This window comes from Erinaceus europaeus, chromosome 2 (assembly GCF_950295315.1).
Source record: "Erinaceus europaeus chromosome 2, mEriEur2.1, whole genome shotgun sequence".
Classification (NCBI taxonomy): domain Eukaryota; kingdom Metazoa; phylum Chordata; class Mammalia; order Eulipotyphla; family Erinaceidae; genus Erinaceus; species Erinaceus europaeus.
Genome location: NC_080163.1, coordinates 176,489,629 through 176,514,199, shown reverse-complemented (window position 1 = coordinate 176,514,199; position 24,571 = coordinate 176,489,629). Strand labels below are relative to the sequence as shown.

The 24,571-nt window shown below is 44.3% G+C and overlaps 2 long non-coding RNA genes across 3 annotated transcripts in view; one reads left to right on the top strand and one right to left on the bottom strand.

Annotated features, from left to right (window-relative positions):
- Positions 1-24,571, bottom strand: part of LOC132537024 (uncharacterized) — a 263,643-nt gene that overhangs the window by 10,057 nt on the left and 229,015 nt on the right. The gene's annotated exons all lie outside the window — the stretch shown is intronic.
- Positions 18,771-20,004, top strand: LOC132537023 (uncharacterized). Its single transcript, XR_009548539.1, has 3 exons — positions 18,771-18,929; positions 19,407-19,448; positions 19,940-20,004. It is a non-coding gene; the product is annotated as an uncharacterized LOC132537023 (long non-coding RNA).

Below are 24,571 nucleotides of genomic sequence, written 5' to 3'. Positions count from 1 at the left end.
TTCACTCAGGTGACCTGGACTGTGTCCTCCTGGCCACCATCACAGGGAAGACTGAGGGGCTGCTGCAGGCAGGGGCAGGTCTTGTGTCAAAGCCCAGCAGCTCCCCCAAGAGCTCCTGTGAAAGGGAGACCCAGGTCCCCAACCAGCACTGGCCCAAGTCAAGGGCCAGGAAGACACCAAGGTCATGACCTCAGAGGTTACAGGGGCCTTTGATTTTTTTTTTTTCTCAGCTGCTCACTTCCTGCTCAGCTCTGGCTGATTCTGGTACTGAAACAGGATTTGGGATCTCAGAGCCCTAGGCTTTCAAGTCATTTGCACAACAATTCTGCTGACTGGCCAACCCATTACAGGGACATTGGCAATGCAGATTGGGATCACAGTGAGACTCCCAGCTCACACATCAACATACCTTTAAGATCTGGGGTCTGGGAAGGTGTGGGAATGCAAACTGGTGCAGCCCCTTTGGAAAGCTGCAGGGAGAGTCCTCAAACAAAAAGGGCAGTGCCTTAAGATCCAGCAATACCATCCCTAGGCTTCTATCCAAAGACATGGAAGCACTGGTTCTCAAAGATATCTGAGCCCGGGGGCCAGGTGGTATTGCAGCAGGTTAACTGCACATGGCAGCACAAGGATCCTGGCTTGAGCCCCTGGCCCCCTGCTCCACACATGCAGGGAGGGGTCGCTTCACTGGGGGTGAAGCTGGTCTGCTGGTGTCTGTCTTTCTCTCTCCACTCTCTCTTGCCCCTCCTCTCTCAATTTCTCTTTGTCCTTTCCAACAACAGCAATGCAACAATGGCATCAAAGTTGGAAAAATGTCCTCCAGGAGCAGTGGATTTGTAGTGCAGGCACCCAGCCCCACAGATAACCCTGGAGGCAAACACATTAAAAAAAAAAGGTATCTGAGCCCCATGTTCTCAGCTGCACTGCTTACAGTAGCCAAACAGGAAAGCAAATAGCCAATAACAGATCACTGAATAAGAAGTTATGGGAATAGGTATTAATCATTCTTGAAAGTTCTGTAGAATTAAATGAATCTTTTTTTACTGGAAACAATGAATAGTGTTGTTTCCAGTCATTAATGTAGGAACACAAGCAGAATGACTTCTGGTCCACTGGGTTATCAAGCAAACTTACCAACATTGATCATGGATGTTTAATAGTGAAATCTGGCCTAATACTGAAAATATCTAATAGTGAGACCTGGTATCAAGTGCTTTTTCCTTTTTTTTCTTCAATTTTTAAAATTTATGTTTATTTTATATTTTCCCTTTTTATTTATTTTTCCCTTTTTATTGCCCTTGTTCTAGTTGTTGTTATTGATGTCGTCATTGTTGGATAAGATAGAAATGGAGAGAGGAGTGGAAGACAGAGAGTGGCAGAGAAAGATACACACCTGCAGACCTGCTTCAAAGCTTGTGAAGGGACTCCCCTGCAGGTGGGGAACCCGGCAGGTGGTGGTGGTCAAAGCAGGATCCTTATGCAGGTCCTCATGCTTCATGCCACCTGTACTTTACCCACTACACTATACCACCCAAGTCCCATCCACTGCTTTTTTTTCCAGTCCTCTTTTATGATTAAAGTCATGAATAACTCCAAATAAACAGTGTGACACGTAACTTTTTAGTATATTCTTGTGAGAGTTTTGCTTCCTACCTTGCTGTTCATTACTCAATTTCTCTCTTGTAGTACACAAATGGGCAGAGAGGTAGAGAAATAACTGCATTTGTATGTATAGATAGAGACATGTAGAAATAGGGAACGTTAAAGCAATACTATGTCGTTATTTATCTACTAGGAAAACATATTTCAGAAACTTTATCTCTTGTACTTCTGATACATTTTGAACTAGAATTTTAGACACTTCTGCTGTATTCTAAGGAATCTGAGGATCAGCAGAATTGCTGTGACTTGAACTGCAGCTCTTTCCCATCTACATTTTTTCCTTCTTTATTTTCATGGAGGTTAAGGGAGCCTTCCTGTGGTTATCAAAGAAAGAACATGCAGAGAAAAAGTCAATCGACTGTGAGAGATGGTTAGGTCTTCTCTTCAAAAGAACATGAATATAACAACTTTTTAGTACATTCTTTTTATAAATTGTTATCTGTGACCACCTGTGGCCAGTAGTTTTGTATTCTTTAGGTCAGCTCCCTGCAGTGCCTCCCAATCCTCCAGCAGAGACCCTCATACTCCCTTCCTCCTTTCCTCCGTTAGACAACGGAGAGATTGTGAGCTCTGAAGCCCAGCCCAGGGGTGGAGGAGTCAGTTCTGCTTCATATATAAAAGATGGGAGAAGGCTGAGGGGGACATGCTGCTGCCTGAAGGCCATTGTTGGTGGCACGCCCTTTTGCAAAAGAATAAATAAATGCCTTGCTTCAATTCCTATTTTTTGCCTTGACAACTATTTTTAATTGGACATCATTTCCAACACTAGGAACCCAGGGATGCTGATGGCTCACCCCACTCCTGCCACCTAACAACATCCCATTTGTTCTTTCTCTCTGAATTTAAAGTCTACTGAGAAATTGAGAGGAAGGGGAGAGATAGAGATGTGGAGAGAAAGAGACCCCCACAGACCTGCCTCACCTCTCCTCCCCATGCAGGTGGGGAACCACCAGGGCTCCAACCCTGGTCCTTGTGCAGGGAAGTCTGGGAACTCCAGCAGGTTCCTCACAGCCCAGCAGCCCAGCACAGGTGTTCAAATCATTTTTCCTGGAAGGGGTTGGAGCAGTGAAAGAAATGGAAGGGGATACACCCATGACACAAACACAGGGGGAGCAAAGGCAGAGCTCCAGGACCCTTCTGTCTCTGTGGCCACCTCACCAGGACAGGGAACTTGGCGCCTCAGCCTCGTAAACCTGGTGCCATGTCCAGTGAACCGTCTCTTACCTCTCTCTAGCTCCTGGGAAGGAAGCTCCCAGGAACAGATCCTGGGAACAGACTGCAAACACCCTGCCCAAAGTAACAACTATTCCAGACCAAGGGGCAGTGCAATGAGAGCAAGGCCAGCCCAGGAGGGGCCCTGCTGTGTTATGTTGCCGCCTTGTGGTCACAGAGCAGAATGCACCTTACAGCCAACCAAAGGGCTCCCATATTTCTCCCAAATTTCACCTCACTTTCTTTTCCAGACACAGATCCAGGGAGAAAAACTGTATGTTTTTCACTGTCAGCTCAAGCTCAAGGGGCGCGGGGGAACTGAAACTGGGCTCTTAAAGCCACAGGTATGACAGGCTTCAGCAGAACTCCTAAGCACAAGTTCTTCTTATTTTATTTTATTTAAAGAACTCACAAAGTTTTATACCACATTCAAATATGGGTCACACAAGGTATGTTTCTTCTTCTCCTTCTTTTTAACCAGGACACTGATCAGCTCTGGACTATGGTAGTCTTAGGGATTGAAAATGGGACCTTGGAACCTCAGGCATGAAAGTATTTTTGCATAACCACTATGCTCTCTACCCCCACTCTCTTTTATTTTAAATAGTTGTATTTTATTGTATTATTATATTTAGTTATGGGGAGAGAGAAAGATGTCAATGCTCTCCCAGTCGAAGGGCTTCTTTGAAAAATATTTTTATTTTCCATTACTTTCTTAAATAGCTTTACTAATGAGAGATAGGTATAAAGACAGAAAGATGATAACTAGGCAGTCACTTCTGCCCAAGCCCTACTTATTTATTTACTACTTTATCACATTTTATTTTATTGTTATGTTTAGTAATGAAAGCTAGAGAAATGGAATGATACAAAAAGTATGAGAATGGGCAGGGTTAAATAACATAATGCTGATGGAAAGAGACTCATACTGGAAGCTCTAGGGTTCCTGCCTCACCATGATGCAGAGCTGAGCAAGGCTCTGGTAAAAAAGTAAATTTTTAATGAATAAGTGTGTGTATGTGTGTGTGTGTGTGTATCAGAGTGAAAGCACAGCACTGCTCAGCTCAGACTTATGCTGGAGAGCTGGGGATTCAACCTGAAGCCTTGAAACCTGAAGCATGAAAGCTTTCTATGTAAACTTTAAGTTAGCTCCCCAGCCTCCAAGTTTAGATGTTATTAACTGGCAAAGATCCTGAACACAATATTAAGAAGAAAAAAAAGTAAAATCCATTATAGTGGTAACACCATTATGTTAAGTAAAGACATCTAGGGAGTCAGCAGTAGCACAGTGGGTTAAGCACACATGGCACAAAGCACAAGTACCAGCATAAGGATCCTGGTCCAAGCCCCTAACTCCCCACCTGCAGGGGGGGTCGCTTCACAGGCAGTGAAGCAGGTTAACAGTTGTCTATCTTTCTCTCCCCCTCTCTGCCATCCCCTCCTCTATGCATTTCTCTCTGTCCTATCCAACAACAATAACAACAACAGGGAAAATTGTTTTTTTTCAAAAAAAAATAGGAGTAGGAAAGAACAGACAAACTGTGAGAGACAGAGTACGATTATTGTTTATATTTGGAGGGTGGATGAATGGGGATTTGTGGTTTTTTCTAATTTGGTCTATAAGTGGTAAAAAAAAAACTGAAAAAAAAAGACTGAGGAGATAGCATAATGGTCATACAAAAGCACCACTATACGCCATATATCTCTCCTTCTCCTTCCTCTCCTTTTCTGTATTTCCCTTCCTTTCCTTTTCCTTCTTTAGCTGACCACTGCGTAACTCTGGCTTATGCTGTTGGAGACTGAATCTGGAATCTCTAGTGCCTCAAGCACTAAAGTCTTCTGCATGAACTACTAAGTAGTCCCCCCAATTTCACTCAGAGAGACAGGCACTCCCCCTTGGTGCTGTGACTCTCATTTTTTAATAAATGTATTTGATTTAATAGCACAGAGAGAAATTAAGAAGGAAGGAGAAATAGAGAGGGGAGAGACAGAAACACACCTATAGCACTGCTTCACCACTCCTAAAGCTTTAACCCCTGCAGGTAGGGGCTGAGGGCTTCAACTAGGGTCCTTGCACATGGTAACATATACACTCTACTGGGTGTACCTCTGCCCAGCCCCTGGTGCTATGGTACTCCTATGTGGTACCAGGGTTCATCTGGGCCAGGAGCACCCTACTATGTATGCATCCGACCTCTCTCAGCCCCTAGCAAAGATATTTAAATATTATATGGAGCAGAGCATGGTGGGTGGTGCAGCCAATTGAGCACACAGGTTACCATGTACAGTGACCTGGGTTCAAGGCCCAGGTCCCCACCTCTGGGGGGAGGTTTCATGAGAGGAGAAGCAGTGTAGTAGGTATATTTCTCTCCCTATATCCCCTTTCATTTTCAATTTCTCTCTGTCTCTACAAAGAAGAAAGTAAATAAATATTTTTATTTTTTAGATTTTTATTTATTTCCCCTTCTGTTGCCCTTGTTGTTTTTTATTGTTTGTGTACTAATTATTGTTGTTATTGACGCCATCATTGTTAGAGCAGAGAGAAATGGAAAGAGGATGGGAAGACAGAGAGGGGGAGAGAAAGACACCTGAAGACCTGCTTTACCACCTGTGAAGTGACTCTCCTACAGGTGAGGAGCCAGGGGCTCAAACCGATATCTTTATGATGGTCCTTGTGCTTTGTCCCACATGCAATTAACCCAGTGCAGTACTGCCAACTCCCAGAAATAAATATTTTTAAAAACCTTTTAAAAAGACTAAGAAACAAAGATTTTGCTAGGCAGGTGAAATAGCTCACTTGAATAGTGCATTGGCTTTTCCATGTGTCTAATGCAGGTTTGAACCCTACCCCCACTTCACGGAAGCAAGCTTTAGTGCTTTTATCTATCTATCTATCTATCTATCTATCTATCTATCTATCTATCTATCTAACAATCTATCAATCAATCTACCTATGTATCATCTATCTCTATCACAACAAAGAATTATTATGGTTATTCTGGGAAATGGCATAATTCAGAAATAGGATTGACTCATTGCTCAGAATCCTTCAAAGCAGATGCCAGGATCTGACTCCTGAAACGAGTCAGAGATGGGTGAGCTTATAGCAGTAGCGGAGTGGACTCTCTCTATGATTCTATCTCTCCCTGTGCCTCTTTCCCCTTCCTTCACTCTCCCTTCCCACTATCTCAGAATGTATAGTTGATGGCTTATTTTTGTAATTGTCTATTCTTGCCTTTCCATTTTTCATTTCTCTTCTTTTCATAATGTCTGTTGTTGTTTTTACAGTGGTGGTGTTGTCTGGCTAACTGGTTTTGATTGAACTGCATCAATCTCTGCTTCAGCTGCTAATGTACACTCTGGGGTTTGTGACTTCATCTGAGAAAAGACTCTAGTGTGCCCTTATACTCACACACACAACAACTTAAGAATGACAGGACAGAAAACTACAAACCACGTCAATGAAAAAATAAAGGTTAAATTGAGAGCAAATAAAACTGCTAGCACAATGAATCAGGACAAGACCCCAGAACAGAGTCCAGATAAATCAAAAGTAATTATAGATTAGAAAGGTATGCAAACACTAATAGACCTGATGATCACAGAAATGAAGACAACTATGGAGGAAAGGACTGTCAGAAATAGGGAAACAACAGAGGAGACCCTCAAGAAAAATACCAACTACCTCAAGGTAATTAGAGAACTGAAAGCTGACATAGCTGAGCTAAAAGGCCAACTAGCAGAACAAGTTACTGAGCTGAAGAAGGAAGGTGAAGGAAGGGAACGAAGATTAACAGAAGCAGAAGAAAGAATTACCAGACAGAGAGGATGAGCTAGAGAAATAAAAGAAGGATGTAAAACAGCTAAAAAAGAGATTGAGAGACACTGAAAACAATAACAGAGATATATGGGATGATCTCAAAAAGAGTAACACTTCATAATTGGCCTACCAGAGGAAAAAAGAGAGGAAGGGGAAGAAAATATCCTAGAGGAAATAAGAGAGAAAAACTTCCCAGCTCTCAACAATAGAAAGGACATTAAGATTTCAGAGGCCAGGAGAGTCCCAAACAGGATAAACCCAAACTTGAAGACACCATGACACATCGTAGTTACAATGAAAAGAAGTAAGGATAAAGAAAGGATCCTGGGTGCTGAGCAGCAGCACAGCCAGTTAAGTGCACATGACCTGAAGTGCAAGGACCAGCATAAGGATCTGGGTTTGCGCCCCTACAGGGGGTCACTTCACAGATGTTAAAACAGGTCTGCAGGTGTCTATCTTGTTCTCCCCCTCTATCTTCCCCTCCTCTCTCCATTTCTGGCTGTCCTATCCAACAACAATACTACTAACAACAATAATGATAATATTGCATTTGCCAGTCCCAACCTAATCAACCTAATCAATGTACCACCTCAGCATGCTTCACTTCAGACTGTGTCAAGAGACTTCAGGTGTGGAATGACAACCTTCAGCTTCATTACTCGGGTGAGACCTTTCCTTCCATAGTATTCTCTAATTCCAACCCAGGAGGTTCACTCCCAACAAAGTCCCAAAACCTAGATGTAGACCAGGTCCCATGAGATAGAGCATATGTTCACACCATCCATAAACTAGGGCAAAATGTATACCTGAAAGCATAAGTACACAACAGTCTGCAGTGAGTCAGTATAAAGTTCCTAATGAAATAGTATCTAATTAGACTTAGATACCCTCCTCACCTCCTTCCTATTACAGTTCTCTCACTCACTCCAAAGCTAACCTTAACAAAGCAAGGACTGCAAACCTGAATAAGGGCAAGAGACTGGCTTACGTTAATGATGACTCTTTAGTCACTATCAGGCCACCCCATCAGCTGGGGCCCTATTCGGGGAGTCCTGAGATTCTCAAACAGACATGATGGGCCTAGACATCAAATAATTCCCTCTCTCCATTGTTACCAGTCATCTCTATCAAAAACAACCCTATGTGGGCCCCCCATAGGACCCTGTCCTCACCTTGGATCAACAATGGTAGAGAATGTTCTATCCTCCCTTTGGAGGATGGAGAACATAAGCTATGCTACACCTAAGGAAGATCGGTCCTGATATTGGGGCAGCTTGGAATGCTCCTACTCGTGACCACAGAATGTGAGCTCAGATCTACAGGGATGCAGAATTCACATAGGCTCCTAAGTTGAATATTGGCCCCAGTCCATATCAAATTGATGGGGTTTACAGTCAACAATATTTATACCCCTTTCCCATATTATGGAACTACTCTCTTCCCTGATCCAGCTTTCTGTCCCTTTTCCAGCCATGACATCACCTCCCCAGACAATACTGGGATCCACTTGCATATCAGATTTCAGGTTCAGAGGAAAAATAAAAAACAAACTAGTATAGCTACAGGACCTTTGAAATATTACTAAAATATGCCTATTAGCTATCTCCAAAATGGAGGGCCCGCCTCCCCAACATGCCATCTGTACTACTCCAGCCTTTCACATGTATCCATAAACTAGGGAAAATATATACCTGAAAGCAGAAGTACACAAGAGTCTGCAGTGAGTACCCTCCCAACACTTCATCTGCACTATTCCAGCCTTTAGGTCTATGATTGTCAACAATTTGTTTGGCTTTGTATGTTAGTTCTCTTTTCTGCCACCAGGTTCCAGATGTCAGCATGATGCTGACCAGACTTCCCTGGACAGACAACCCCACCAATGTGTCCTGGATCTCTGCTTCCCCAGAGCTCCACCCTAATAGGGAAAGAGAGAAGCAGGCTGGGAGTATGGATCTGGATCGACCATTCAACGCCCATGTTCAGCGGGGAAGAAATTACAGAAAACAGACCTTCCACCTTCTGCATCCCACAGTGACCTTTGGTCCATACTCCCAGAGGGATAAGGAATAGGAAAGCTGGCAGGGGAGGGGATGGGATATAGAGTACTGGTGGTAGGAATTGTGTGGAGTTGTACCCCTATTATCCTATGGTTTTGTGAATATTTCCTTTTTTAAATAAATTAAATTAAGAAGGTGAAGAAATTTTTAAAAATTAAACATTTTGAAAATTGCCTCCCTGCAGAGATTTTTTTTGGCTTCCAGGGTAACTTCTAGGGCTCAGTGCCTGCACTACAAATCCACACTTTGGATGTGCCAAGGTGAGAAAGGATTAAGAGGCCCAGAGGTAGTCTGAGCACTAACTACTGTGCCAGGACTGTGGGGCTGCTCACCCTTTCACCATGAAATTTAAACAATACATTGCATGGCCCGGCTGCCACACACAAATACATACACTACAGTGCCTAAGGATGCCAGGGAGTAAGCCCCGTGACCTTGCCTGCAGGGGGAAAAGCTTCACAGATTCTAAAGCAGGGATATGGGAGTCTCTGTCTCCCTCTTCTCAATTTCCTTCTCTAGAAAAATAAATATTAAATAACAAAAAAGTTGGGCTGTAAAAAAGTTCCAGCGGGTTAAGCGAAGGTGGCGCAAAGCACAAGGACCGGCATAAGAATCCCGGTTCGAACCCCGGCTTCCCACCTGCAGGGGAGTCGCTTCACAGGTGGTGAAGCAGGTCTGCAGGTGTCTATCTTTCTCTCCTCCTCTCTGTCTTCCCCTCCTCTCTCCATTTCTCTCTGTCCTATCCAACAATAACAATAACTACAACAATAAAACAACAAGAGCAACAAATAAATAAAATAAATATTAAAAATAATAATAACAAAATAAGCACTAAGGTGCAGAGCTTACTCTGCAGTCCTTAGAGCCTGGCTTCTGGTAATTGAAATATGGGAATAGGAGAAGGTGATTCCAGGGTTTAGAAGAAGCCTTTCCAACTATAACTGACTTCTAGAGAAAGTATTCTGTAAAACTTTGGAGGATTGAGTTAATGGAATGACAGAAAGGCAAAAAGATAACTGAAGGGAAGGTTAGAATGTCCCCAGTAGTCACAAGCAAGGTCCCATCAGTGTAAATCAATCTGAGAAAGTCCAGAAAGAGCTTTGAAGAATAGACTGTGGGGTTGTAGGCCTCAAAAATATTTTTATTCTATCTCTTTGAGTAAAAAACAAGAAACCCGTGATTTTACGATTTAGCTTTCATGGATGCAGGCCTACCGACCAGTTTAGAGAAACAAATACATTAACTGGGTATTTTGAAAGGAGGCATTGGTGATCTGTTTATATATCCTCTGTGCAGCTCTACTTGCAGGCCAGTATCTGAAGAGAGAAAATCATGCAGGCAAAGAGCTGCAATGAGGTGGCAGGTGCCGGCACTGGTAGTGACAGAGAACCATTAGCTGTAGGAGATTTGATTTCACTTTGTTTAAAGCCCCCTCATGGCTACCTCTACAGAGTATTATTTAATTTAGTTTTTGTTTGCTTGCTTGCTTTTTTGTTTTTTTTGTTTCAAACAGAGCACTGATCAGCCATGGCTTATTGGGAATTAAACTTAGGGCTTCATGTATCTTGGGACTGAATGTTTGGAGCTTTAATGCTAGTACCATCTCCCCAGCCCAACACACTCTATTCTTTTGAAATTACCTTCTGAATATTTCTGAATGAATCCTGTTATGGCTAGCTTTTATACCACAGCCTCTGTTCAGGTGCTTAAAATATCTATGTTCAACATCTTCTCACACCATCCAGTTCCATGCTGTGCTACCTCTGCAACTGCTGCCTGTGACTTCTGAAGGATAGTTCTTGCCCAACTGCCCAAATCCACCTCAGTCTTCAACCATCCAGCTCAGTGTTCCTGTCGCCAAAAAGAAACCTGCTGACAGCAGCTTCTCTCCTCATGAACTAAGCTTTCTACTTTTCACAACACCTCAGTCATTGCCCATCTGCCACACAGCTGAGCAGCTTCTTCCCCTAGCAGACTGAAGTCCTGCATTCCTGGGGTCACCTCTGGAAAAACGCCATTCCCCGCAGGTTCCAGCAGGTTCACTAAACTCAATGGTCACAGGCAGAAATACTTAGGAGAGAGCATTTCAAATGCATGAATGAGCACCACAACATCTGCAAACTGGACACAGCCAGGTGGGCTCTCTAGGGCAGGGAGAAGCCTGTCTGCCTTCCTTGTCTGCAGCATCTACACTGGGCTCCCTTCTCACCAGTGCTGAGCTGGCCTGGCTGAGGCTTCACTTCTGTACCGAGGCCCTGCTGGACATGGTCACTTCTGTGCTGCTGGACAACTCTGCCCCATACAGCCTCCCACAGGATCCTAAAATATCCAGGCTTAACACCCATGGGAGGAGAGGCAGGAGCCCAACAATGCCCAGGGGGACTAATGGCCACATGCCTCTGAAGCTCCAGTCGCCATTCCTTGTACAGGAACATTTCTGAACCAGAAACTAACTAGGACAGAACTGTCTGTGGGATCAAAAGTTGTTGGCCTGTTGGTCTCTGTGTCCAGAAACAAGGATGAGCTGTCACAGTTGACCTACTAGGAGAAAATGGACTGAACTGATTTTGGCAAGAGTGGCAAGAAAAAGCAGAGAAGATCCTGGAAGACTGACCTAAAAGGAAGACTCAAATTGTTTACAGTGATGCTGTATCTGTGTTGATGGATGGATTGGGGATGTTTTTAGATTTCTCTAGTGTCTCAGGCAATCCAGAAAGTGATGCAGTCAGTGTCTGGATTAGGCATGGAGTCTACTATGAGAGTGGGAGGTGGTAGAATTGGGATTCCCATTAGAAAGAAACTCCATTTCATCCCACAGTGTCTTAGCATCCCTACCTGCCTCAGAGCCAGGTTATGCTGAAAGAAGACAGGAATGTTTTTGACCAGTATTTTTTTACATTTCTATTTATTTATTTAAAAAACGAGATGTTAACAAAACCATAGGATAGGAGGGGTACAACTCCACACAATTCCCAACACCAGATCTCTATATCCCATTCCCTGCCCTTAAGGAAGACAGGAATGTTTTTTACTATTATTTTTAAATTTCTTAGGAGCCATTTTATCCATACCATTCTAATACTCTCCCATCAATAATTATATATTGAAAAAAGTGTATTGGCTTGCTTTGTAGTATAACCAGACTAAAATGTCTAATTAAATAATTTATTATTATGACTTTTTTTTTATCACCAGGGTTATTGCTGGGGCTCTTGGCTGCACAATGACTCCATTGCTCTCCACAGTCATTTTTTCCCTTTTCTAATTTGCTGCGCCAGAGAGATACAGAGATGGGGAGAGAAGGATAAAGGCAGACATCAGCAGCACTGCTCAAGCACTTGGGAGGTTTCGGGGTGTCTCTCTCCTTCGGCAGGGTGTCCTCCAGGAGAAAGGTAACAGGCTGGTTCTTTCTCGCTCACGACAGGGGTGACACGAAGTAAAAGACACCAGGGGACTCTTAGCGTGAATCTAGAATCTGAGTCTTTAGAGTCCCAGAATCCTAGAGTCCGTTTATTAGCAAAATTGACATGAGTTACATAGAAAAGCAATGGAGTTAATTATTGTTGCGATATGACAGAAATTACAGGTTTCTTAACAGTCAGCATGCCCCTAAGGTAGGGTGTTGGTATGACAGGAATTGATGAGATACAAGACAGTTATTTTCCATAACACAAGCAACTTAATTATCCAAAGGTATTTAAGAGAAGCATAGGGGTTAAACCCGTAGGGTGAGACAGAGAGAAGATGGATATCAAAAGGCCATATAGTTTGGCATTTCTCTTGTCTGGGGTCTGAGGTGTGTGATGAAGTGTGTGATAAGATGTGTTCTTCTATGATCAGAAGGTGACTTTGAATGAGTGAATCTGAGGCCATGTGGCCTGCAGTTAATGGAGGGAAGTACTGGGGTATCTGTGGGCCTGAGAGTCAAGAAGGAAAGAACCAAGTCTGAGTTTCCCCCCTTATGCTCACCTCGGTTGAGAGAGATTTACCAAGAGGTTATCTTCTCAGACCTCCATCCAAAGATGGGGGTGGTTCTCCCTAAGCTCTATCAGGCTCACACATGTTCCCAACAGGGAGGTGTTCTACACTCCCTCCCTCCACCCAGGATTAGGGTCCAGGGACTCAAAACCAGGTAGTGCCTGGGCTCCAGGTGCACCACTGCTAGGCCCCTGGTGATTCTTGCAACAAATACTGTCCATTCAAAAGGCTGAAGCCTGACAGACAGTATGAGACAAGACTCAGTGCCCTCTCTGCTTTCTGTCTTTGCTCATAGAGGTGTCCTTGGAGGTAGGACTGTATGTCAAGGGACAGGGCGTTCTTTCTACAGGCATTCTGCCTGTGAAAGATGAATAACACAATATATCTGGATTCCACCTTCGAATTCTTAAATTCTGTTAAAAGTAGCAAAGGCAAAACTCATACATCAGCCCATGCACAAATATTTCCATGGTGAGGTACATTCTCCTCCTGGACGTAAGACTGGTTGGGCTTTCTTCCTTCTCTCCTTCTATAATGCTCTCAACTAGAAAGTGGGCCTGGTGACCGCCTGGCTCTCCACCTCCTCTCAGCACACAGAGTGGCCACTTGAGCTCATCATTACACACACTGCTATGTCACAGGTCTATTTGCTGGGAGAGGGTGGGTTATCCCCGGCCCTTGTACAATCTGTCATCAGACACCATCCATCACAGTTTCTTGGTGGCAGTAGACCAGAACAGTGACATCATCACCACCATCAATGATATGGAAACTTAGCTGCAAGCACTCCACCATATACCACACGCCCATGGTCCCAACTTGGCCAAATCTACTCCTCCTCAGTGCCTTGAGCTCACCCCTGAATCTGTGATGTCCTCTGGGGACAGGTCCACCCCAAACTGCTCCTGTACAGTAGCTACTATCCAGGAGACCCCCTTCTTCCCTGAGAACATAGTGGTGGAGGACATAAGCTGTTTCATTCTGGTTCTAGAGAAGTTGAAGGCCACCAGCACATCCTTAACCTTCTATCAGGCACTGTAGACTGTCTACCTTCAAATTTGGGGGACATCACATCAGATGTCCAAGAGTTTAGGATTGCTATCTAAGCCAGTACCTGAAAGACTGTTTCCAGCAAGCTAGCTGACTATTTCTCACACATAACTGCAAAAACCAGACCCACAGGGCAGCCAGTGCTCCTGGACATTTACTGTCTTTTTTTTTTTAATATTTACTTATTCCCTTTTGTTGCCCTTCTTTTATTGTTGTAGTTACCATTGTTGTTGTTGATGATGTCCTTGTTGTTGGATAGGACAGAAAGAAATGGAGAGAGAAGAAGACAGAGGGGGAAGAGAAAGACACCTGCAGATCTGCTTCACCAATTGTGAAGTGACTCCCCTGTCACTTCACGATGGGGAGCCGGGGGCTTGAACCAGGATCCTTATGCCAGTCCTTGTACTTCCTGCCACTTGTGCTTAACCTGCTGCACTACAGCCCAACTCCAGACTCCCGGATATTTACTGTCCTAACCTTTTATAGGTTCCTGGGCATGAAAACATGTGCTCTCATCAGGGTGAGCCACCAACCAGCACACCTGTGGAGATTCTCTGGAGTTGGCTGTCAGGAGCTGACCAGCCCCTGGGGCTCAACTTGAAACTTGAGGCCAGAAAAGGCTGCCTCCTGCTGGATGCTTTCCCTCTTTCTCATCTGCAGAATCTCCTTTGCAGACAGAACTATGTAAAGAAAAATGCATGTTCCAATCTTGGCCCCAAATGTATGAGACAAAGTTATTACTCAATGGCTATATGAATGACATATTAAGATGTAAGAGAGCACTTACTGGTGTTTCTCTAGGCTGGAGGGTAAAAAGCTGTGCATTTAATCACTTCATTATGGGGCTGGCGGTAGTGCACCCAGATAAGCACACATAGTACATGGTCAAGGGCCTTCCAGGTCCTGCTCATCCCTGCAGCAAGGAGGCTTCACAAGTGGAGAAGCATGTCTGTAGGTCTCTCTCTTTCTCTCTCTCTCTCTCTCTCTCTATATATATATATATCCTTCCTTTCTCTTCTGAATTTCTTTCTGTCCTATCCAAAAAATAGGGAATTAGTAAAAAAAAAAAAAAAGGTAAAAATATGGCAACCAGGTGCAGTGGTTTCCTGTGCCTGCAATAAGCCCCAGCGGTTATAACCATGGACACAAGGAAGAGAACTGACCCCAAATGTCCTAAGGAAACTCAAACTCTTATTGTGGTAGTTAATGCTGGATGTTGTGTAGGGAGTCAGATGAGAGCACAGTGGGTTCAGCTCATGTGGCACAAAGCACAAAGACTGGCTAAGGATCCCAGTTCAAGCCCCAGCTCCTCACTGCTGGAGACACTTCACAGGCGGTGAAACAGGTCTGCAGGTGTCTATCTTTCTTCTCCCCTCTTTGTCTTCCTCTCCTCTATACATTCTCTCTATCCTAACAACAACAATTTCAATAACAACAATAATAATAACTATAACAACAACAAAAAACAAGGTCAAAACAAGAGAAAATAAATAAATAAATAAATAAATATAAAAAAACAAAAAAGTGTTGTGTAAATTTAGATCCAGATGTATCTCTAAAGTATGGAATAGAATCATTCCAAAGTTCTGAAAAACATAATCCATAGAAAAAAATCATTTTACAAAATATTGCAGACTGCTTCCAGCTGACAGTTAATATCAATCTACATGTATGTTGAATTTCTGATTCTTATTCAACATTATGCACTGTTATAAGTTGATCATTCACAATTAAATTATGTGAATGGATCTGTTAGAAGAATCTCCTTTCTAAGTAAGTAGTTGAAGAAAAAAACTGAGTGAGTTTTGTTCATTTTGCTTCCCTGTGTAGGTGATGAGTGCCCTCAAGAGGCTGAATTCCAAAACAACAGCTAAAGCCAATCTGCCTGAACCTTTTAGAGGTGAAGTGCCAATGAGTCTCTGACAGACAAGGGAAGTGAATGACATCACGGCCACCTGACTTTACTTTACCAGTGTGCCAGCAGCATGACAGAAATATTGTATATGTGATCCATTGCTTCCTTAATCTTTTAATTGTTCCTTATGGCAAAGACAAACATCTGTCTCACTTTCCCTGGACTGAGTGAGGAAAAGCATTGTTCAACCATCACATCATTAGTAAGAATGCCATATTTTCCTTCAAACAGTTTATATTAAGGGAAGGTAAGAAAGAAAGAAAAGTCTGAGGAACCACTCAGCCTGGTCAAGCACTCAGATGATGCAGGAGGACAGTGAGAACAGGCTTCTCCCCACCTCTCTCTCCACACAAGCAGACACAGACACAAACACACTGTCTGGTGCTCAACACACTGTTTTTTCTGAACAGTGATTCTCTCACTGATGTTAATCTGGATGTTTCTTGTCTGTGATCAGATGGAGTGCATCCTACAGAGCTGTTTAAGACAAGAAGTAATGGAAGGCTCGGATGCACCTAGCTCAGAGCACTAGTTACAACATGATGGGTTCCAGACACGGGTCCACCCTAAATAGGAAGAGCTTCACAAGCAGTTGAAGCAGGGCTGCAGATATCTCTCCTCTCTCCCTCCATCTCCTTCACTCTACTTTTTCTATCTCTGTCCAGTGAACTATGAATAAAATAATAAAAAAAGAAAGTGAAAGACTTTCATGTGTGAGGATCTGGGGTCCTTTCCAGGTTCAATCCCATTGCCAAAGGCAAGAGCTGAGCATTGCTCTTATCTTTCTCATTAAGATAAATAAATTAATTAATAAAAGAGAAAACATACCAAGAAGCTAAGGCATCTATTCTAGGATACATCAAGTCCTCCAATGGTTCCTTGAATGTGGGTCTTTTACACTAGAGTTGAAGGACATCAAAGAATGTCCACAACTCATTTGCCAATGGATTCATTCTTTCAAAAATGGTTTTATGAGGATAACATTGCCTTTGTGTGTGTGTGTACACACACACACACACACACACACGCTCCTGGAAATAGTGTGTCTGTGACAGCATCCATGTGAATATCCTAGTGATATTTACTCTGTTTAGAATTATATAATTAGATGACCACTGCATGAAATAGGGGCTAGGCTTGTAGCATCTCTATTATTTCCAATAAAAGCCTGGAAGTCTATAGTCATCTCAAAAGGAAAAGATTAAAAGACTGAAAGCTGTAGGTGCAACTGGCTTTAGAGGGGCACTCTGTCAGCTGTCAGTTATGATGCTGACCTTTGACCACTGACATCACAGGCCAGGGTCCCTAGCTACAGTGGAATCTTCAGTCTTGGAGACTGAGCTGAACAGTGCACAAAGTGCTGTGCCCAGCTCTCACTTTCGTGTCAAGGAGTGAAGAGTAGAGGATGTCTGCGTCTACCAGAAAGTCTTCGAGGCTTTCAGCGTGTCTGCGCTGGCTGCCCTGCTTAAGGTAGAGTCTGTTCACATGCCCTGTGTGACCAGCAGAGGAGGAGGAGGGTGGTTCCAGGAGGTGCTCTGTGTGATTCCCACTGACAGGATCCTCAGCTTCAGCCCTGGTCTCATCAACAATTACTTGTGCTCATGAGATTCCCTTCTGCTGATGACAGAGAGCAGGCTTGACCCCTTAGCATCAGAGTCTTGTGGGCTTACTCAGGGCACGGCCAAGGAATAGCTTAGTACTTCCTTGAGTTGAGAAACATTTGAATGTTTGGTTTATTCTCTGCTGATCATGGGTTTCCTTCCCCCTTCAACCCCAAAGCAATGACTGACTTAAAGAAGATTAGAGTCAGTTTTCCAGAATCCTGTTATCTAAGTGTGTATGTTAACCTGAGACCACAATGGAATGACTTCTTCACACTCTTGGATCTATGCAATCTGACTCCTATAGGTCACACATAGATCTGTTTAGGATTATTTTTATGAGAGAGAGAATAAAAAAGAAGAGAAAAGAAGGAAAGAGAAAAGAAAAGGGGGAGAGGAATGGGTAGGGAGTGAGGCAGAGTCACTCAGGCAAAAATTGCAAATGATACTTGGGGTTGATTATGCTCTGCAAAACTCTATAGACACAGTGCTGCTTTCAGGCCTTGGCCATGTGTCCCTGAGTTAGTTCTTTGAAACATTTCTCATCCTCTCTCCTTTGACCTCTTAGTGTCCCCTTACATTTTTTATCCTTATATTGGGGGGGGGTCAGTTTTAATTAACTACAGTGCGGTTTGTTGACACAGGGTGTCTGCAGAACACTCTCACCTCCACTCATGTCCTCACCCAGGACCAAGCACCAGGGCCCCAATACCCTTGCTCCTGCTTGCTCCCTCTTAGTGTCTCCTTTCTAACAGGTCCTGAGACTCTGCTACTTTCTTGTCCCCTGACACTGAAGTGACAGATCCTGGGCCTTGTCCTTTAAGCTGCCCTCAATTACCACCATTCCTGAGTGACCACAACTCTCACAGGAGCTGTGCCTAGCTCAAGACTCCTGAATTGGGCTGCTGAGCCCTACTGGGGAACTAGACTCCTCTGTAATGCTCTGTGAGGGCTGACATCAGCATGAGCTCCTGTGTTCCACCAGCCAGTGACAAGCTGCCCTGTGGGTCTGCTGTGTTGCAGCTCTTCTATGGAGGAGGGCAGTCTGGAAGAGAACATCCTAGTGTTGCCTTATGGCCATATCCAGTTCATGGGCACTGGCAAATTCCAGAAGGGTCGGAGGTGGCAGAAAAGGCAATTGATCTTATATTCCAACGTGCTGCTCATCTCCAACACAAAGTATGTACCTGCCCCCTCGGGAGTTGGTGTAATGCACCAAAGTCAAAGACTCTGGGGTGGAGGAGCAGGGGGGAGTACAGGTCCTGGAAAAGGATGACAGAGGACCTAGTGGGGGTTGTATTGTTATGTGGAAAACTCTCAGGGTAAACTGAGAAATGTTATGCATGTACAAACTATTGTAGTTACTGTCAACTGTAAAACATTAATCCCCCAATAAAAAATAAAGAAACACACCCACCATCTCCTCAGGAGAAACCCAGCTGCTCCCAGATTACAGGGATGCAAACTAACAGTGCTGTGCTCTATTTCCTCTCCAGGTACAAGAGTCACTTCAGAATCAAGTACTTGGTGCCCCTGATGGACATGTGGGTGGAACCCAACATGAGGAAAGCTGCTAGAGCCCGCACATCGCTGGTCTTCGGCTGGGCTGACTGCAGCTTCGTGGTCTCTTTTCAGTAAGACTGCAGCCAGGCCATGCCTGTCTCTTTATGACTCTCAGGGGGAGCACAGCTCCATCTGGGGCGGTCTCTTAGCCACACGTGCTCTGACCCGCACAAGGACAGCTGTGTGCTTTCCACTGTCCCAAAATGGCTCTGATTCAGGCAAACACATGTAGCTGCTAAGCCCTTTTCAGGTGGTGACCAAGGGCTTGAACCCAGGTCCTTGTGCATGGTAGCATGTGCAGTTAACCACCAGCACCACCATATTGACCTAATTCCAATTAATCCTCCATTTAGAAGATTTCCTTGCCAACCCAGCAAACTTTCAAAGAACAGGGCCCCTCACTACCCAGTGACCAGGACAGGCCTCTTGTATCACACAGTCACACCAATAACAATCAATGATGGTGTTTACACTGGCCTGCACTCACAATATGTTTATGTGAATTGTGTGCATTTTTAATTTTTTTCTCCCCTTCTCTTGGATTTCAGATCAGTTGAGAAGATGGAGCAATGGTACAACAAGCTTTCTGAGTATGTCCTTATTTCATGTATTTGAAATCTTCAAGTTCTCAGAATGCAGAGTCCTAGCAGTCAGTGCCCATCCCTACTGTCCCCCTTCTCTTCATGCTGTGATGGGAGCTAACATCACCCTGCACCATGTATTAAACGGCCCTGACATAAGGGCAGGTTTCTCCATGGGCCGATTCTCAAAGCAAATGAACCTGCCAGAGCTACAGCCCAGGGTCTGGCCTGGACTCCAGGCAGGCCTAGAGGATGGGATGTTCAGCCCTGGTCTCAAAGACCTGACACTGTAGACATGTTTTCTGGGATCTGTCTCATTCTCCAGAAATATATTTGCATACTGTTGCTCTCATTACATCTTGCACATATCTTCAAAAACTTGGTATCTTGAAAAAGCATTGAAAAATGTTGAAATGATTAGCCAAAACACAAGTTCATTTGATAACAGTCTAACAGCTCATTTCTCCTTCTCTCTTTTGGGTCACTGTGGAATCCATTAGCAAAATTTATACCGCCATTCTCGAATACCTGGATACCAACCAAGAGGAGGCAGAACACACCTGTGTGAGTGTTTCTAAGAATAGAACTCACATACCAAGTTCCTGCTTCACACAGAAAGTGGTCTAGAGATGAGAGAAGAATTCAGCACATACCAGCCAGAAAGATGTGTTTTCCTATTTACACACAGGTCTCTATGGCCACCAAAAAGGGAGCTGAGACAGGATGCAACCCTCTCTTGCATAAACAGAGTGGTTTGCATTGCTCCCTGTGGATTATCTCCTCCTGGAATGGGTGACTCTACTAATTAAAGAAAAAATAACAACCTCACTTTTCTTTATGCTATTGGACCAAAAGCAAGCTAGGAGGGACCAGGCAGTGATGTACCTGGTAGAGTGCACGTTACCGTGCAAAAGGACCTGGGATCAAGTCCCTGAGACCTACTTGTGGCAGGGGAGCTTCATGAGTGGTGAGGCAGTACTTCAGGTTTCTCTCTCTTTCTCTGCCCCTTTCTCCCCCCTCTGTTTCCCCTCTGTCAAAGAAAACGAAAAAAGAAAACGAAAAAAGAAGATAGTGGCAGCCAGGAGCTGTGGAGTCATGATGCAGCCACCAAGCCCAGTGGCAAAAGAAAGTTCTTTGCGTATCATTTGGTTTCTGGAATTGCAGTACAATAGCTAAGACATTTACTATGGGGAACTAAGACATTCTCTTACCCACATTTTCAGTAGTGACTGAATAATGGTTAATAAGCTTATACAACTATAAGGGTAGAGTTCCATGCTCACCCCACTCCAAAGCACTGTGTCTCCCATAAGAGATAACTCCATAGTTCTCACAAACCTTGAGATAGATTGGCACATCCATTTGGGGGGAGGGACTGGAGCTGATTATGCTTAATGAATTGAGAAGGTGAGAGCTACTAGGTGGTTTCACACATTTATGGAATATAAAGTCATGTGAACTTGAACGAAGTAATTATGAGTATCTTCTCTAATTTGTAAATGTACTTCTTTCATTATGTTAGAATCTTTCAGTCATGTGACCTTGGATATCTTTTCTTTCCCATCTTAAATCTTTCCCCATTTTCAGAGACAGGACTACATCTCCTTCCCTTGGAGTTTTTTTGATTGTTTTACTATTTTAACGATGGATAGATACAGAAAGAATTTGACAGGGGAGGTAGAGAAGGAAAGAGACAGAGTCACCTACAGCACTGCTTAACTACTCATGAAGATATCCCCCTACAGGTGGGACCAGGGCTAGAACATGAGTCCTTGTCCATGGTAATGTGTGCACTTAACTAGGTGTACTGCCTTACCTGGCCCTAAGGAAGGTTTCTTTCTTTCTTTCTTTCTTGCTTGCTTGCTTGCTTGCTTTCTTTCTTTTTCCAGAGCACTGCTTTGCTCCGCTCTGGCTTCGGGTGGTCCTGGGGGTTGTACCTGGGATTTTGGAGCCTTGGGCATGACAGTTTCTTTGCATAACCATTATGCTAGGAGATCCCACTATGCTATTATCATAAGATCCCACTTATTAGACCCATGGATGATGTCTGCATGTCCCTTGGACACTGTGTGCTCTGTTTACAATTCTTTACTGCATTAGAATGGGATCATTTTTAATGACCTATCACAAACCAATTCCTCCTTAACTTCTCATCTTCATTAACAGCTTAGTATGTCAATAATAAGGCTTTCTGGCAGGGTAGTGGCACCGAATCCTGGATTCTTGCACTTGGTAAGGTGTGTGCCTAACCAGCTGCAACACTGCCTAGCCCTCTCTTTTATTTTTCTTCTTCTGCATACTTTGAACATCTGCATCATGTCAGGGTTGGCCTTCACTCTGTAGCATTGATGCCATTTTCCTGCTTCTTCATACATCAGGCAATGCTTCTCCTCTAGTGGGGGGGGTATATTTTTTTAAATGCATTTGATCAGATAGTTGACATTTTAAATAAGAAATTACTCAACCAGGAGTTACCTATGTATGTATCCTGAGACTAGAGAGAAAGCAGGAAAAAAGTCAAATACCCTTGTCAACACACTTCTAAACATGCACTGAAAATCCAAGGATTCACTAAAATCTACAGTGGCGATTCTAAACCACAGTCAACCCCAAGGGGTCAAGTAGCTTTGATACTGGACAAAGGGTGCTCCCCCCCGCTCTCTCTCTCTGTGGGGGAACAGAGCTGCTGGGAAATGTGTTCTTCCACTGCTCACTCCAAAGGCTTATTGTGACCCTGACTTCTTTCTCTCCTAGGAGTCTGAGGAACCTGATCAGGGGTCTGTGAGTTCCAAGATGGGAGAAACCACAGAGCCACCTGCAGGTGAGTGTCAGGGCAATCTAAGAAGAGACTGACTGGAGTGAGACATTAACTGCAAAGGCTCAGGGAAAATGGTTTCCAGCTTAGCTTCAATACCTTCTGACAGGGAAAAGTGCAGGCAATAGGCCTCCATGCATTCAACAGACACTGACCAACTCACTGCTCTGTAACAGACTCTGATGATAGTCCTTCTCTACTTCTCTGTGGCAGACAGGGTTGCTCTGTAGAGCTCTTTCTCATGGGGAATTCATTGCATTCCAGGCACAGGAATGTGTAAGAGCATCTTCCTCTTTACTTTGTCAACTCTTTTCTTGGGCACATGCTAGGGCAGGGTCTCCTGTCAAATTCATGGACACAGAGACACAGAGACACAGCCTTCTTTGCACAGAAGGTCCAGGAGAAGGCCCATGTGTCATCTTCTACAGTGAGGTGAGTCTCTTTATGGTCAGCCTGGACCTAGATTCAGATTTCTCTACATGTAGGTGGCAAACATCTGCATGAACATGAAGTGGGCCAAATGCCAGCCACTGAGGGGCTTCCACTAGAAGGAGATGATTCCCGCAGCCTTGCATGTGGAGACCAGCTGGGTGCCTGTATATGCTAGGTGCCAGGTTATATCTCCTTCTGAAACAAGCTCATGACATTGAAAATCAATCCAAAGGAGGGGGTGGGGGAAGGATTGGCAGGGACCCAGTAGCCCCACAGAAAACCATGCACATCTCCAAGGAAGACATAGCTCCATTGCCATGCTCTGGCTACATCCCATGGTCACGATGGGCTCATCATGACCACTTCAGCCTGAACCTATGCTTGGATTTCTCTCCGTACTAAGGTGAATATCACCATGAAAATGGAATGGCTCCACTGCCGGTGACTCAGGACCAGTCTCAGGAACAGGAAATCTCTGGCTTGGCTTCCAGCCACCAGGAGTCCTTCCTTTTGGAGCAGCTATTTGAGGACACCCCAGGTTAGTTCCTCCTCAAGCCCAGACCCCAGGACAGGGCCAGCAGAGGAGAGGGAAATTGAACACTTTGCTGCCAGTGCCACCTCTGTAACCATTTGTCCCCTCCTGAAAACAAGCTCATGACACTGAAAACCAGCCTCACTGGAGAAATGGGATCAGAATATACACCAGAACTAATAGTGACCCAGCATGATAACTTCTACTTCCAAGTTTCTAGAAACCTCTTAAGTTCTCCAATAAAAAGCCATGGCCAGTTATATACACCTACAAATTCAATCAAAAGTAGGGAGTTCAGGTCTCCTTTCTCAAATCCTCAAAGATTTTCCTGCTGATATGCAGGAATCATCTCCTACACTTATAACTGGGTTTGTTTTCTCTGACTGTCCCTCTACAAAGATTTCAGTTAGAAATGGAAGTTCGACCCCTTGGTTCTCCATGTCCTTCATCCTCTCACTGCATGTGCTCTGCTCCCTATGGTCCCTCCTTTGTCCACTGCTAATCCCACTGCTATGTTCACAGGTCTCCAGACTGGGGGTGACTCTACTTTTACCTTGGGCAGCTCTGTAGACAGAGGCCACCACAAGAGCATCTTGGTGGCTGTGGACCAGAGGGATGACACTGTCAGCAACCTCCATGATGTGGAAAGCTTCAGGCAGAGCTCCGTGTTCAATCGTCTGCACGGGGGCCCCTCATGGCCACCTTTGCTGGACCTCACTGCCTCTGAGCTCAGAATTAAATACCTGATGGGTTGTGGGGACAGGGCCACCCATAAGCTGTCACTCTACAACTATGCCCTGAACCACCCCATCATCCCTGTGAACCTGGCAGTTGAGGACATCATGGACTGTGCCACTCTGCTCCACCAGAAGGAGAAGGCCACCAGCACTCAGTTCTCCTGCATCATGGCTGTGCTGTGCACCAGCAACCACACAGAGAGTAACAAGGAAGACACGGAGGAGTGAGGCCCTCCATCCTGGTCCCCTGTTCCTGCTAGAGGTACGTGCCTCCTTCCTGACTGATGCCAGTGGTACAAAGGTGACCAGGCTCCTGGACACACCTCATCTACACCATGAGTCTGGATGAGCCTAGGCCATGTGAGATTAATTTGAGCAACCAGTCTGTGTGAGACACAAGGTGTTCTGGCTGATTAAAACAGGGCAAGAGAATCACATCCCAACAATGGCAGGACTTTACTCATTCTCTTGGTGGCAGCACAGTCTGAGAGGAGGCTGCAGAATTTTGCTGTATAGAGAGGAAAGGTTTCTACTACATGCTGACTAGGTTTTAATATATTTAACTTTTGATATTAATTCAATTTACCTAATGGCTAGAGACAGTAATTAAGGTGGG